The sequence below is a fragment of the Zingiber officinale genome, chromosome 1A (assembly GCF_018446385.1).
Source record: "Zingiber officinale cultivar Zhangliang chromosome 1A, Zo_v1.1, whole genome shotgun sequence".
Classification (NCBI taxonomy): Eukaryota; Viridiplantae; Streptophyta; class Magnoliopsida; order Zingiberales; family Zingiberaceae; genus Zingiber; species Zingiber officinale.
Genome location: NC_055987.1, coordinates 59,238,917 through 59,253,053, shown reverse-complemented (window position 1 = coordinate 59,253,053; position 14,137 = coordinate 59,238,917).

Below are 14,137 nucleotides of genomic sequence, written 5' to 3'. Positions count from 1 at the left end.
TGTAGTCATGTCTTTTGGAGTGACTAATGCACCTGCGGTCTTCATGGACTTAATGAACAGGGTGTTCAGAGAATATCTTGACAAATTTGTCATCGTATTCATCGACGACATTCTGGTATATTCAAGGACCCCAGAGGAGTATGACACGCACTTGAGAATAGTACTGCAGACTTTTCAGCAAAAGTAGCTGTATGTTAAATTCTTGAAGTGCGGGTTCTGGTTAGAGCAGGTGGCGTTTTTAGGTCACATAATTTCTAAAGAATGTATCCAAGTGGATCTAGCCAAAATAGAAGCGGTCAACAACTGGTGTAGACCCAAGAACGTCAGAGAGATCAGAAGCTTCCTTAGTTTAGCTGGGTACTACAGGAAGTTCGTGGAGGACTTTTCCAGGATAGCCTCTCCACTAACAGCCCTCACCAGAAAGAACAAGAAATTCGAATGGTCAGATAAATGTGAGCAGAGTTTCCAAGAGCTAAAGAAGAGATTGAGCAGTGCTCCCATTCTGACTGTTCCACAGGGCGACAAGAGTTTCGACATCTACAGTGATGCTTCCAAGATGGGCTTAGGAGCTGTACTTATGCAAAAAGGAAAAGTCATAGCCTATGCTTCCAGACAACTCAAAGATTATGAGAAGAACTACCCTACTCATGATCTTGAGCTGGCAGCTGTGGTTTTTGCACTTAAACTCTGGCGACATTATTTGTATGGAGCTCAGTGTAGAATCTTCATAGATCATCAGAGTCTTAAGTACTTCTTCACTCAGAAGGACTTAAACATGAGATAGCGCAGGTGACTGGAGTTGGTCAAAGATTACGACTGTGAGAACCTCTACCACCCAGGCAAAGCTAACAAAGTGGCAGATGCACTAAGCAGAAAGTCCAGTGCATCCCTGATGTCTCTGTTATCATTAGCCCTGCCACTACAGAAGGAGTTGTCAAATTTTGGACTTGAAATTATTTGCGGATAGCTCTCCGCATTGACCTTAGAGTCTACCTTGCTTGAGGACATACAGAGAGAGCAAAGTGAAGATCAGACAGAGGATTGAGACTGCCCAGAGTAGATAGAAGAGTTATGTTGACACACACCGTAGGCCATTGGAATTCCAAGTAGGAGATTCAGTTTTCCTCAAGGTCTCTCCTATGAAGGGAGCGATGAGATTTGGCAAGAAGGGCAAATTAAGTCCTCGCTATGTAGGACCTTACCTGATCATAGAGAGGATTGGGAAAGTAGCTTACAGGCTGCACTTATCACAAGACATGTCAGCAATACACAATGTGTTTCATGTCTCCATGCTAAAGAAGTGTCTCCATGACCCGAGCCAAGTGATTCAGCCTTAGTTAGTGCAGATCCAAGAGGATCTTAGTTATGAGAGCAGACCTACACAGATAGTGGACAGAGCAGTCAAGAGATTGAGAAACAAAGAAGTACCACTAATGAAGGTCGTCTGGCAGAACCAGAAGCACGAGGAAATCACTTGGGAGCGGGAGGACAATATGAGACAGAAGTATCCAGAGCTATTCTAAGTTCGAGGACGAACTTTTTATAAGGTATGAGGGATTGTAACGACCCAATTTTCCCTATTTCGAGTTTTAAAAGTCCATAAAAATATTTGGAAATACTTTTAAAATATTTTAGAGATTTTTAGGAATTTTTAGAGTATTTTTACGTAATTTTTGGAGGTCGTTTAGTAGGTTTACAAAAAGAAAGAAGTTTTGACAAAAACAATTAAAGACGAGGTTCGAACCCACGACCTCGGGTCGGACTGACCCAAGCAAAACCGGCCCAACCAGCTGAGCTACACGGTTTTGTTAACCAAGTATGGGGAGAAATAAATTTAAAGCATAGTTGTGATTAAACCCGAATATAAGAAAGGAAATTAGGTTTTCATTTCCGAAAAATCAAAACAATTTCTCTCAAAAATCCCTCTCCTTCTCCCTCGCGACGGCGCCTCCTCTTCCTCGGGCAAAAACCGCAGGCACACCTAGGCGATTCCGGCGGCCGGCCAAAGCTTCCCGAGGGGCTCTCTTCAACTCCTTAAGGTCGCCTTGTCAGGGGAAGCACGCGAGCACAAAGGAAGCACCGCGAGCTCGGGTTTCTCCGAACCCTAGAATCTTTTCCACCCTTCGGTTGTAAGTCCAAGAACCGGCGGTAAGTACTACTCACCTGTGGTAGGAGTTGCTCCGAAATTAGGGTTTCGTTATCTTGTTTTCGGATTGTAGTTCTCCTTGTTTTGAATCTGCCAGTTTCCCTATTGGATAAGTAGTTCTTCTTGTTTCCGAAACTTGCATGAGTTTCCTTGCTTTCTCTGCTTTCGGATCGTATGTACAGCCGGTTGGTTGTGGTTGCTGCTGTGAATCAAAGAAGAAAGAAGGGGTTTCGGTTGGATTAGGTTTCCATGGGTTTGGCAAGTAGTTAGGTTTCTTAATTCTAATAATGAGCATCTCTTAGTTGGATTTTTATTTTACCTTGCTGTGAAGATTGCTGCCGTGATATGCAACTCCCTTCACTTTCTTTTAGAATCAATTGGTAATACTTACTAGGCTAGAACAGATCTTTGATTTCATTGAGCATGTAGGGTAGTGTTTTACTACTTCTAATGTTTCCATGGATATTGAACAGAAATAGAATGGGGAAGGCTTAGATTTTGATGTAATTACTCCTTTTCATGGTGCTAAGCGTTCTGGATTGGCATGTTAGTTGTAGCTTAGGTTAAGTTTAAGTGTTTTGAGTTTGTATGCTAAGAATTCAGATTTTTGCTCCTATGTGGTAACTATGTTAGTACCTTGGTTCGGTTTATATACTATGCAAGGATTCGGGTTCTTGGAAGCTTGGAAGGGATTAGGCTTGTCTTCCTTGTAAAGATATCATGTTTCATAATATATGAATGGCACATATTTACTACCATCATGAAAATGCGCAAGTAAGTGATAGACCTTGCATATTTCGAACGTGATAAGAGGAGGTTTACATTCTATTTTAATGAGTTATGTAAATGAAAGTTGCATTCTTTTGCTCTATTTTACAACATGTTTAGAAAGTCCAAGTTAGCTTTCTTTTGCTCTATTTTACAGCATGTTAGAAAGTCCAAGTTAGTTTTTTTTTTGCTCTATTTTACAGCATGTTTAGAAAGTCCAAATTAGCTCTCTTTTGCTCTATTTTATAGCATGATTAGTAAGTTCAGATTTGCTTTCCTTTGCTTTATTTTATATCATGCTTAGAGAATTCAGGTTTACTTTCCTTTGTGTTATTTTTATATAGCATGCTTGGTTAGTTGTAATGCTATACTTGTTAGATACATCTATAGGATTCTAATAGGCTCTAATAAAGGATTATAAGAAGCATGAGTAAAGAAAAAGACTAAAGTCTAGTTAAAAAGAGATAACAAGTAAATTAAAGTAAGAGGCTAGTACCCGACTTCCAAGGTTGTCGTTAAACAAATTCAGGTGACCAATTCCAAGGTCTTGGCCCTGGTAAGACCAAGGTCTTTACCTCATAGGACTAGAGACTCGCTACCTCAGTCACTATTAGAGAGCGCGCAAAACAAAGATGGTACTAAGCCTGGGCCCAAAGAAGAAAAGAAGAAGAAAAGAAAAGTAAGAAGAACAAGAAGAAAAAAGTGAAAGAGAAATTAAAAGATTAATTTCTAGTATAAGAAAAGTAAGAAGAACAAGAAGAAGAAAGTGAATGTAATGCCCGAAAATTCTCAAAATTATTTTAAAAATATTCTATGGTTTTTTTGGAATTTTATTATATTTTTATAGAATTTTTAGAGCAGCGGAAGTAGCAAAAACAAATAGAACCGTAAAATAGCCTACGCGGGAATTGAATCCGAGACCTATTTGGGTCCTATGACTTATAGCGGACTCTAGTAACCAAGTGAACCCAGCAGGGCCGTGCTGAAAGAAAAGGGAGGCAATTAAATTTATATTAGAGTTGAGCGAAATTACCCACTTAATATAAATAGGAAATTATTAAGTGGGGTTTTATTTTTGATCAGGATTTCTTTTCCTCAAACCCTCACCGACGCCGCCCCCTTCTCCTCTCCTTCTCTCAGCGCCAACCACAAGCACACCTAGGGATTTCGTGCCTAGGTCCATAGGAGGACTTTCCAGCGACATCTTGGATACGAGGACGCACCCCTCCGCGAGAGGAACGCATAGACGCGAGAAGATCGTCGAAAGGACTGTCTTCTCCGGAAATCTAGCGATTAGAATCGTAAGAAACTTCAGGCAGGAGGTAAGAAACCCCTCACCTGTAGTATAAGTAGCTTTCGTGTGAATTCCATGTCTTAGTTTAGTAATATGTAGACTATTGACACAAAGGATGCGAATTAGCGCATACCAAGTGTTCGATTAAATGTTTAGCACAAAAAAATGTAACTTAGGCATTTTAGTAACTTAGATAAATGCAATAGAAGCATTTTATAGCTTATTTAGTCTTGCTCCAGCTTTTACAAGACTAGATGTCCAATGGGTGGGCTCCCACAGTCGCCTCTAGGTTTAGATAACCTAGTTCTGGGTTTAGACAACCTAGTAAAAGCAAGACAAGAATTTATTAGCTTATGTTCAGTATTTTACTTTCTCAGTGGCACTGTATTGGATTAGATATCCATTGGGTTGTACTCCCACAGTCGTCCCTAGGTTCAGACAACCTAGTAAACCCTACTAAATTCGGGACTTGCAAACCCGGGTCTAGTTAGGGATGCACACATAGCAAGTATAGTTGCCGGGCCCAAACAGCAGCATGATTATGTATTTTCACCTATTAGATGTATTAAGTTTTCAAACTCTCATAAGATAGTTAGGTGAATTCAGTACAGCTTTAGCATTAGCTCAGTTCAGCTTTTGTAACAGTGTAGTTTCTATTCATACAACATGATAGTTTATGATTAGCTTTTATTGCCATGATCAGTTAGCTTCCTATGTGTTGTATGCCATGCCATGTTTAGAATATTCAGCTTGTACTTCAAATAGCATGTTTTAAAATCATGAATTTCATCGTATGCATGTTTTAGTGAGATAGATGGTTTCTTACTAAGCGAAGCTTACAGATACTTTTCCTTATACTGCAGATAAAGGTAAAGGAAAGATGGACTAGCGGAGGTTGGAGGGCAATGCGATAAAGATGTGTGTGGATGGAACTTGGAGTAGAGATCTTAGGGAATTTCAGCAAGCTTGTTTTTAAGCATTAGAACCTTTTAGCATTTTGTTATTTTGCACCTTCGTATGTTAAGTGTTATAAATTAGTTAATCATGTATCCTATCATGTTTAGAACACTATTTTCATGATGTTAGAATGTTTGACATTTAGTTTAGACCTTGTAATGTGATTGAGGCACGAAGCAGTGCTGAAATCAGACCTTTGGCATAAAATCAGAAACTCGAATCGATCAGCTGATCGATTCGAGAGTTTCCAATCGATCGAAGGATCGACTTGGCATCTGGTCTCGCGAACAGTAGGCCTCTGGATCGATCGGTCGATCGATCCAGCATGTTCTGTCGTGAACAGAAGGCTCTGGGATCGATCACTGGATCGATTGGCCAGTCTGGATCGATCAGGCGATCGATCCAGAATATTGCCCGAGCATAGTACCGTGGTGGATCGATCACTGGATCGATCCAACCCACGTTCCGTATACAGTAGCTACCTGGATCGATCAATGGATCGATCCGGCCATTCCAATCGATCCGTGGATCGATTGGGAGGCCTGATATCAGCAAGAAACTCTTAGTTAAGTTCCTTGACCATTGGGGGATGTAATATATGTCATGAATAGTTTAGATTACACCCCTTAGCACATGTAGAACCAAGAAATGCTAATAGTTTAGCAAAATTTTAATTAGTACAGCTTCCGCACCTAGATTTAGTAATGGTCATGGAATAGTTTAGCACAGACTAATGTAACGATCGGCCTCACAGCCTACAATAGGAGGCGGGTCGTTACAGAGTGGTATCAGAGCAGAAAGTTCCATACTTCCTACACACACATCAGCATTGAACCTGCAGCTTCCAAATAAGAAACATCTCTCTCTTTATTATGTTTTTTCTTTCATGTTTATGGATAATGTAGCATGTTGATTGATGATAGTACCTAACATGATAGTGATAGTAGTTATATAAACATGATTGCCTTAGTTATGTGTATCCTCTATGTCTTTAGCAATGGCACGAGGACGCCCAGCTAGAAGGGCACCAGCTACTGAGCCCCAGCATGAGGCAGACAGTTCAGTGTCTCCCCCAGACCTTACAGCATTAGTGGCTCAGTTACAGCAACAGGAGATAGCCACCTTGAAGGCTAGTCAGCAGAACACTCCAACAGTCACCCCGGAACCAAACCTAGCAACGCCAGTAGTCTTAGAGGTTCCACCAGTCCAGCCTGCAGCACCAGTAGTCCCAGCAACAGAGGCAAGGAGAGAAGCCTATCTGATCCAGTGGCAGAGAGTCAAGCCCGAGAACTTCTCAGGCACCAGTGAACCATGGGATGCTCAAGCCTGGTTCAAAACACTGGAAAGTACGATGGAGCTTCTGGACTGGCCAGAGTATGAAAAGGTGAAGTGCGCCTCCTTCTGCTTGACAGGAGATGCACGCATGTGGTGGGAGAGAATTAGAGCGAAGCGCCCAGTAAATCAGATGACATGGGCTGACTTCGAGAAAGAATTCTTCGAGGAGTTCTTTCACATGCGGGTCACAAACCGCCACTACGACGAGTTCACTGAGTTTCGCCAGGGCAACCTATCAGTTGAGGAAGTCGTGAAGAAATTCAACAGATTGGCTCGTCTATGCCCTGAACTAGTCAGCACAGAAAAAGAACGAGTCCGGTTGATGGACCAGGTGACCAATTCCAAGGTCTTGGCCCTGGTAAGACCAAGGTCTTTACCTCATAGGACTAGAGGCTCGCTACCTCAGTCACTATTAGAGAGCGCGCAAAACAAAGATGGTACTAAGCCTAGGCCCAAAGAAGCAAAGAAGAAGAAAAGAAAAGTAAGAAGAACAAGAAGAAAAAAGTGAAAGAGAAATTAAAAGATTAATTTCTAGTATAAGAAAAGTAAGAAGAACAAGAAGAAGAAAGTGAAAGAGAAATTAAAAGATTAATTTCTAGTATAAGGATATAAGAAAATGAAACAAGTTTATGCTTAGAATCAATAAAAGTTTAGTTCTTTAATTCTAAGCCTACAGTAGTAGTTTCATTACTTTCCTGTCAGTTAGTGAGCATGTTTAGTATTCAGTTTTATTTCTGTATACCATGAGTACATGCAGCTTTGCTTTAGCATTATAGTTTCAGTATTATTGCATTACTTTTATGCACTTCGATGTTTTTGTGAGATAGATTAGTACTTACTAAGCGTTTTCGCTTATAGTTTTGTTTTCTTTCCTCCTACTGCAGATAAAGGAAAAGCTAAGATATGAAAGGGGGGCGACAAGATGGTGGTGGTGATGAAGGTGTGTGATGTCTGGACTGTGGAGAGATCCAGAATTAGCTGACAACACTGTTAAGACTTTCTGTTTAATTCTTTTAGATTTCCTTAAGTGTTATTTTGAGTTGAGACTGTATTTAAGTTTATTCCGCACTTGTAAGTAGTTCACTTGTATTATTGGTAGAGTGATGTAGTTGGTTGCTTTGCTAGAATAGTTTCTTTCTTTTACTGTTGATTTATTACTGCGTGGTTGTGAATAAAATATGTTCCAGTCGTCTGTGGCTGCGTATATATTGTTTCTATTATGGATTTGGTCACCAGTACAAGGGAGACTCTGCCGAAATTTTTCGGTAGGGTTTCCATGTGATTTTTAATCATACCGGTTAAGTAGAGTTAGTAGTTAAGTAACGGTCATCCTTAGAGAGTAGTAGTAGTAAGAAGGGTGGTCGTTACAGTTCGCCCCGAACACACAACTTAATTTCATCAATAATAATTCATTCCACTAAAGAATTATTATTGAGCTACCGCACCAATCCCAAATTACATTTTGGGCTCCTTCTTATTATGAGTGTGTTAGTCTCCCTGTGTTTAAGATGTCGAATGTCCACTAATTAAATGAGTTACTGACAACTCACTTAATTAATATCTTAGTCCGAGAGTAGTACCACTCAACCTTACCGTCATGTCGAACTAAGTCCACCTGCAGGGTTTAACATGACAATCCTTATGAGCTCCTCTTGGGGACATTCTCAACCTAGATAACTAGGACACAGTTTCCCTCTATAATCAACAACACACACTATAAGTAATATCATTTTCCAACTTATTGGGCCTATTGATTTATCGAGCTAAATCTCATCCATTGATAAGTCTAAGAAATAAATACTAAATATATGTGTTTGTTATTATATTAGGCTTAAGAGCACACACTTCCATAATAACTAAGGTCTAGTTCTTTTATAAAGTCAGTACAAAAAGAACTTACCTAAAATGGTCCTACTCAATACACTTGGAGTGTATCAGTGTAATTTATTAGTTAAGATAAACTAATACTTATTTACACTACAACTACTTTAACGGTTTGTTCCTTTCCATTTTAGTCGCGAGCAACTGTTTATAATTTATAAAGAACTGACAACATGATCTTCTGTGTGTGTCACCACACACCATGTTTTCTACTATATAAATTAATTGAACAAATACACTTAACAAATAAATGTAGGTATTTGACCATTGTGATTCTTTATTTCTAAATAAATGTTTATACAAAAGCTAGGCTTTTAGTATACACTCTAACAGATTGTTGAATATGAGTGAATGGAGAAGAGGTGGAAGAAAATAGAAGCTTTATTGTGAATGAAACTTTAGTCCCACATTAGGAGTTTCTTGGCATATTGGTTGGTTTATATTGATTCACATCCTTTGATGATGTGAAAAAATGCATGGGGAGAGACTCTCTCTCATGCGTGGGTGCGCAGGGGGGGTGCAAATCCAAGGCCCGGATTTAACTGAACCAAGTTGACTCTTGTGCGAGCGCGACATGCGCGTGCTGAATGTCGGACCGGTCGAGGCAAAATTTGCCCAAGTGGAACAACTAACATTTTGTCACGTAAACCTTTTTGCGTGACGGATGCATTAAAGAAAGATTATTGCATAATCAAAACGTCCGAGAGAAACGCTGGCATTTCGCAGCTCGGTGCGTAATGATCATTAATCGATCATTAATTTTGTCGTTTATTTGAGCTCCTATAAAAGGAGGTTGCGACTACAGGCATAAGGGTTACACACGTGAAAAGTTGAAGCTCTCCACCTACGTTCCCCCTCCGACTCTGTTGTGCAACTCCTGCTCGACGAAGTGCACGTAATAGCAGTCGGATATCTCTCAGTTTGTTGTGACCACCAGTGCTTGGTGGGAATCACGGTTAGCCGTTGTATCCTGGGAAACAGATGATCCAAGAAAGCCTCGAAGCACAGTCGGAGGTGGGACAAATTTGTTTCAAGGAAACTGTGTTCATCGTAGGCCTCGGTCGGTAGCAACTCACTCAGCAGAAGCCATGCAACTCGGTCGGCAGAGTTGCAGAAGCCCTACAACTTGGTCGACATCAACTCGCTCGGCAGAAGTCCTTCACTTGGGCAGCCTCTTCACTCGGTTAGCCTTAAGCTTCGCTCAGTCGGCCTCTTCACTCGGTCGGCCTCCTCACTCGGTTGGCCTTAAGCTTCACTCGGTCAACCTCTTCACTCGGTCGGACTCTTCACTCGGTCGGCCTTAAACTTCGCTCGGTCGGCCTCCTCACTCGGTCTGCCTAAAGCTTCGCTCGGTCGACCTCTTCACTCGGTCGACCTTAAGCCTCGGCAGTCAGCACTTGGCAGTCGGCACTCAACGGTTGACATTTGGCGGTCGGCACTCGGCAGTCGACACTCAGCAATCGACAATCGGCACTCGGCAGTTAGCACTCGGCGGTCGACACTCAGCAGTCGGCACTCGGAACTCGACGATCGACACTCGACAAACATCAACCTTTACTAACAACTTGAGATTATCAACTCAAGTTATTTCAACAAATAAATTAAATTTAAATTTATATATTTAAATTCAACTAAACCTTAAAAAAAAAAAAATCTCTGGCAATATATTGTTCCCTCCAACATTAAAAAGTTCATACAATATTAAGCATGAGACAATACATCAAATCAATTACAAACATTCAACACTCAACAAGAACAAACCCACACATGAACAGATCGAACCAACGCATTGAAGGAAAGCTGTGGATGGTTAGCGGTTGCGGATGGAGCTTCGGATGTGGCTGTTGTCCGGGTGAAAGCTGTTATCGGGAAGAGATGGAGAACTCTCCTCTTCTAAACCGAAGAGGAAAGGTGGTTGTGGGATCACCGAAAGAGGTCTGAATGGAGCTCTTCTCTTCTAAACCAAAGAGGTGAGGTGAAGGGGCTGCCATGAGCGGAGAAGAATAAAATTTCCTCTTCTAAACCGAAGAGGATGTGCTGGCCACCGGTGATGAAGAGGCTCTCCTCTTCTAATCCGAAGAAGAGTGGTGGATGAAACTCCAGTGATGGACGGATGGATGAATGGAGCTCCGGTTGGTGGACGGAAGGGCTCCCCCTTCTAAATCGAAGAGGGGACGAAAAAGGTGGAGTTGCGGCCGCAGGAAGAAGGGGGCGTCGGTTCCTCCTCTTCTAAACTGAAAAGGAAATGGCTGGAGTTGTGATGGAGCTCTGATTTTTTTGGATGGCCAGCGATGGGAAGGAGATGTGAACTCTCCTCTCTAAACAGAGGAAGAGAGGCGATGCCGGTGATGATGAGGGTGGAGGTGGGCGATGGTTATGAGGTGGAGATGGTTGCCGGGCCTTGGTGGGTTGCGGATAGAGTAGAAGGAAGATGGAGGTTGGCGTCGGGGAGAGCTTGCGCATTTCGTGAGATGATCAATCGGGAGAGAAAGATGAACTCAAAAATTGGGGATTTTTCCCAACCATCGGATGACCTTAGATCTCCATTAACTGACCAGATTTAAATCTGGATGAGTGAACGGATCACTCTACATGGATGAATAGGATGGCTCTAGATTTGTATGGGTGATCTGAATGGAGGGTTCAAATCACTTTAGATTAGAATTTCCCTTTAACCCTAGCCTTGGGCTAAAGTTGGTTTGATTCAAGTCAGCTCATCTCCAATTCCCTACTAGAGAATATGCACATTTTTAAATATAATTCCAAAAATATAGAAAAAATTGCTTTGAAGTTCCAAATAGTTCTAAATTCATAAAACATTATATAAATCAATAATTAAACATACGAGAGGATTAAAATATCAAGTAATAGAGCCAAAATAACATGTCAAATTATCGATTATCAACTCTCACATACTTATTCTTGGACATCTTAGACAAGTAAATAAAACTAGGAAAACATCCAAGGACTCATTCCCAAAACAACATCCAATCGTACTTTGAAGATTGTAAACGAGTAGTTACCTAGGACTATAATTCTCAAAGACTCAAGTATTCATGGATTCAATTCTTATTGGTTGGCAAGCATGGTGACTTCACTCCATCCTGTATAAATTGAGAATGATAAAATTGTAAATATCCCGTGATAGTTTTGATGTGATCAACCAAGTCAAGTTAGGTTCTGATGTTTTTACCCCTTGTATGTAAGTGTGTTCCTTAGGAGCATAAAAAATGAGTAAAAGACGTAGCTAGCGAGAAGGACGACACGAGATAGAGTCGATGGGCTCGGTGTGTCCAAGGGACGAGACGCTGCGAAAAAGTACTCTAGCGAACAAGAATGAAGCGCGCAGTGTTTCCGAGGGACGAGAAGCCGGAGTGAAAGATTGTTTGAGAAGACCGAAAAATGAGTTCGAGTGAGCCTTAATCCAGATGGCGGAGATCACCCAATGCAATGAAGTCGGAGTGAACTTCCCGGATAGATAGACAACACAGAGTTGATTGGAGTCTGGGTGCCTAGAGCTACTCCGAGCGCCCATACCACTTTGGTCTGGCGGGGGTACCTTACTGAAGTGCCTTTGTTTGAAGGTGGTCCAAGCGCCCGGAGCTGTTCCAAGCACCCAAACCAGATAAAATATTATCTATTTCCCATTACGTAGTCATTTGCGAGACGATAAGATTTGTCACGCTAGGGCGCCCGAAGAGGATCTAAGTGGTCAGACCGTGCCACGTCAGTAAACGGTTGTATTTGACTGGTGAACTATAAATAGAGCTCTGGTCTTCTCCTTTTGAATAACACATTCTGTACTTCGAGTTCTATTCAGTTCTTCACTTACGAGCTTCATTTCGTATACGAGGCTTCTCTGCCTCCGATTTTTTGTTTGAGAAGGAGATTTTTTTACTGAGTCAACTTGCCTTGGAGTAGCAATCCTCTGATTGGCAGTCAAGTAAATTTGTGTGTCTCGTACTTATTTTAATTATATTATTCTTTTTTCAATTAAGTGTGTAGTTGTTATAAAGCCCGATTGAGTTGAGAAAGGTATTGCTGTTTTTATTGTACAGGACAATTTACCCCCCTCTTGCCGACCACAAGGGACCTACAATTGGTTTCAGAGCCTAACCATTTCAAGAGGACTAACCGACAAACGAAGCACCAAATACGATGGCTGGAACAAGAATCCACCCGTCGAAGTTCGAGGGAGACTTCGCACATTGGAAGAAGAAGATGGAGGTTTATTTCAAAACAGATTTTGATATATTTTTTATCTTATAAAATGGTTTTGTAGTACCTACCGACAACAATGGCATGTTGAAGAAAGAAGAACACTGGACTAAGAAGGAACAAGCCAAAGAAAGAAGAACACTGGACTAAGAAGGAACCATCCTAACTATTGTTAGGATGTATACTAAAAGCCTAGCTTTTGGTATAAACATTTATCTAGAAATAAGAATCACATTGGTCAAATGTCTACATTTATGATAAATGTAGTTGTTCAATTAATTTATATTATAGATAACATGGTATGTGGAGCCACACACAGAGGATCATGTTATCAGTACCTTAAAAATTATAAACAGTAGCTCACGACCAAGATGGAAAGGAACAAACCATTGGAAGGTCGTAGTGTAATTAGGTTTTAGTTTATCTTAACTATATAATTACACTAGTACACTTAGAGTGTATTGAGTATGATCATTAGAGGTCGTTTCTTTTTATACTAACTTTATAAAGGAACAACGACCTGAGTTATTATTGAAGTGTGTGCTATTAATCCTAATATAATAACAACCACATATATTTAATATTTATTTCTTTGACTTATCAAAGGGTGAGGTTTAGCTCGATAAATCAATATGCCCGATAAGTTGGGAAATGATATTACTTATAGTGTGTGTTGTTGATTATAGAAGGAATCTGTGTCCTAGCTATCTAGGTTGAGAATGTCCCCAAGAGGAGCTCATAAGGATTGTCATGTTAAACCCTGCAGTGGACTTAGTCCGACATGACAATGAAGTTGAGTGGTACTACTCTTGGAGCTAGATATTAATTAAGTGAGTTGTCAGTAACTTACATAATTTGTGGACATTCGTAATCTTAAACACAGGGAGACTAACCCACTCATGATAAGAATGAGCACATAATGTAATTTGGGATTGGTGCGGTAGTGCGATAATAACTCTCTAGTGGAATGAGTTATTATCGATGAACTTGAGTTGTGTGTTCGGGGCGAGCACGGGATACTCAAGTTCATCGGAAGGCCAAAACCAATTTCTCCTCTAGGTCCCTGTCGTAGCTTCATTATAGCCTCAAGTTCATCCAAATGTAAGGCTCTTCTTGGTGTCCAAGAAGTGGGCCGACCCAATGCTTGGTGACCAAGCAAGGTCCGGCCACATCCTCTTTATAGGGGTCGGCCCTATTGCTTGGTGACCAAGCATGTAGGGGCCGACCAAGATTAATTCAAATTGGAGGGTTGTTTTGAATTTTTAAAATCTTCTCTTTGTAGAAAACTATAAGTTTTAAAAGAGAGATTTTAATTTTTAAAACTTTCCTTATTTGAATTAGGCCACATGTTTTAATAGAGAGTTTTAAAAGTTTTAAAACTTTCCTTTTTTAAACCATCCTCATGGTTTAAGAAAAAAAAAGGAAGGAAGATAAGTTTTAAAATTAAAATTTTCTATCACTATGTTAAAAAAGGAAATTTTATAAGAGAAGTTTTAAATTTTAAAACATGGTTTTAATTTTTAGAACTTTCCTTTTTT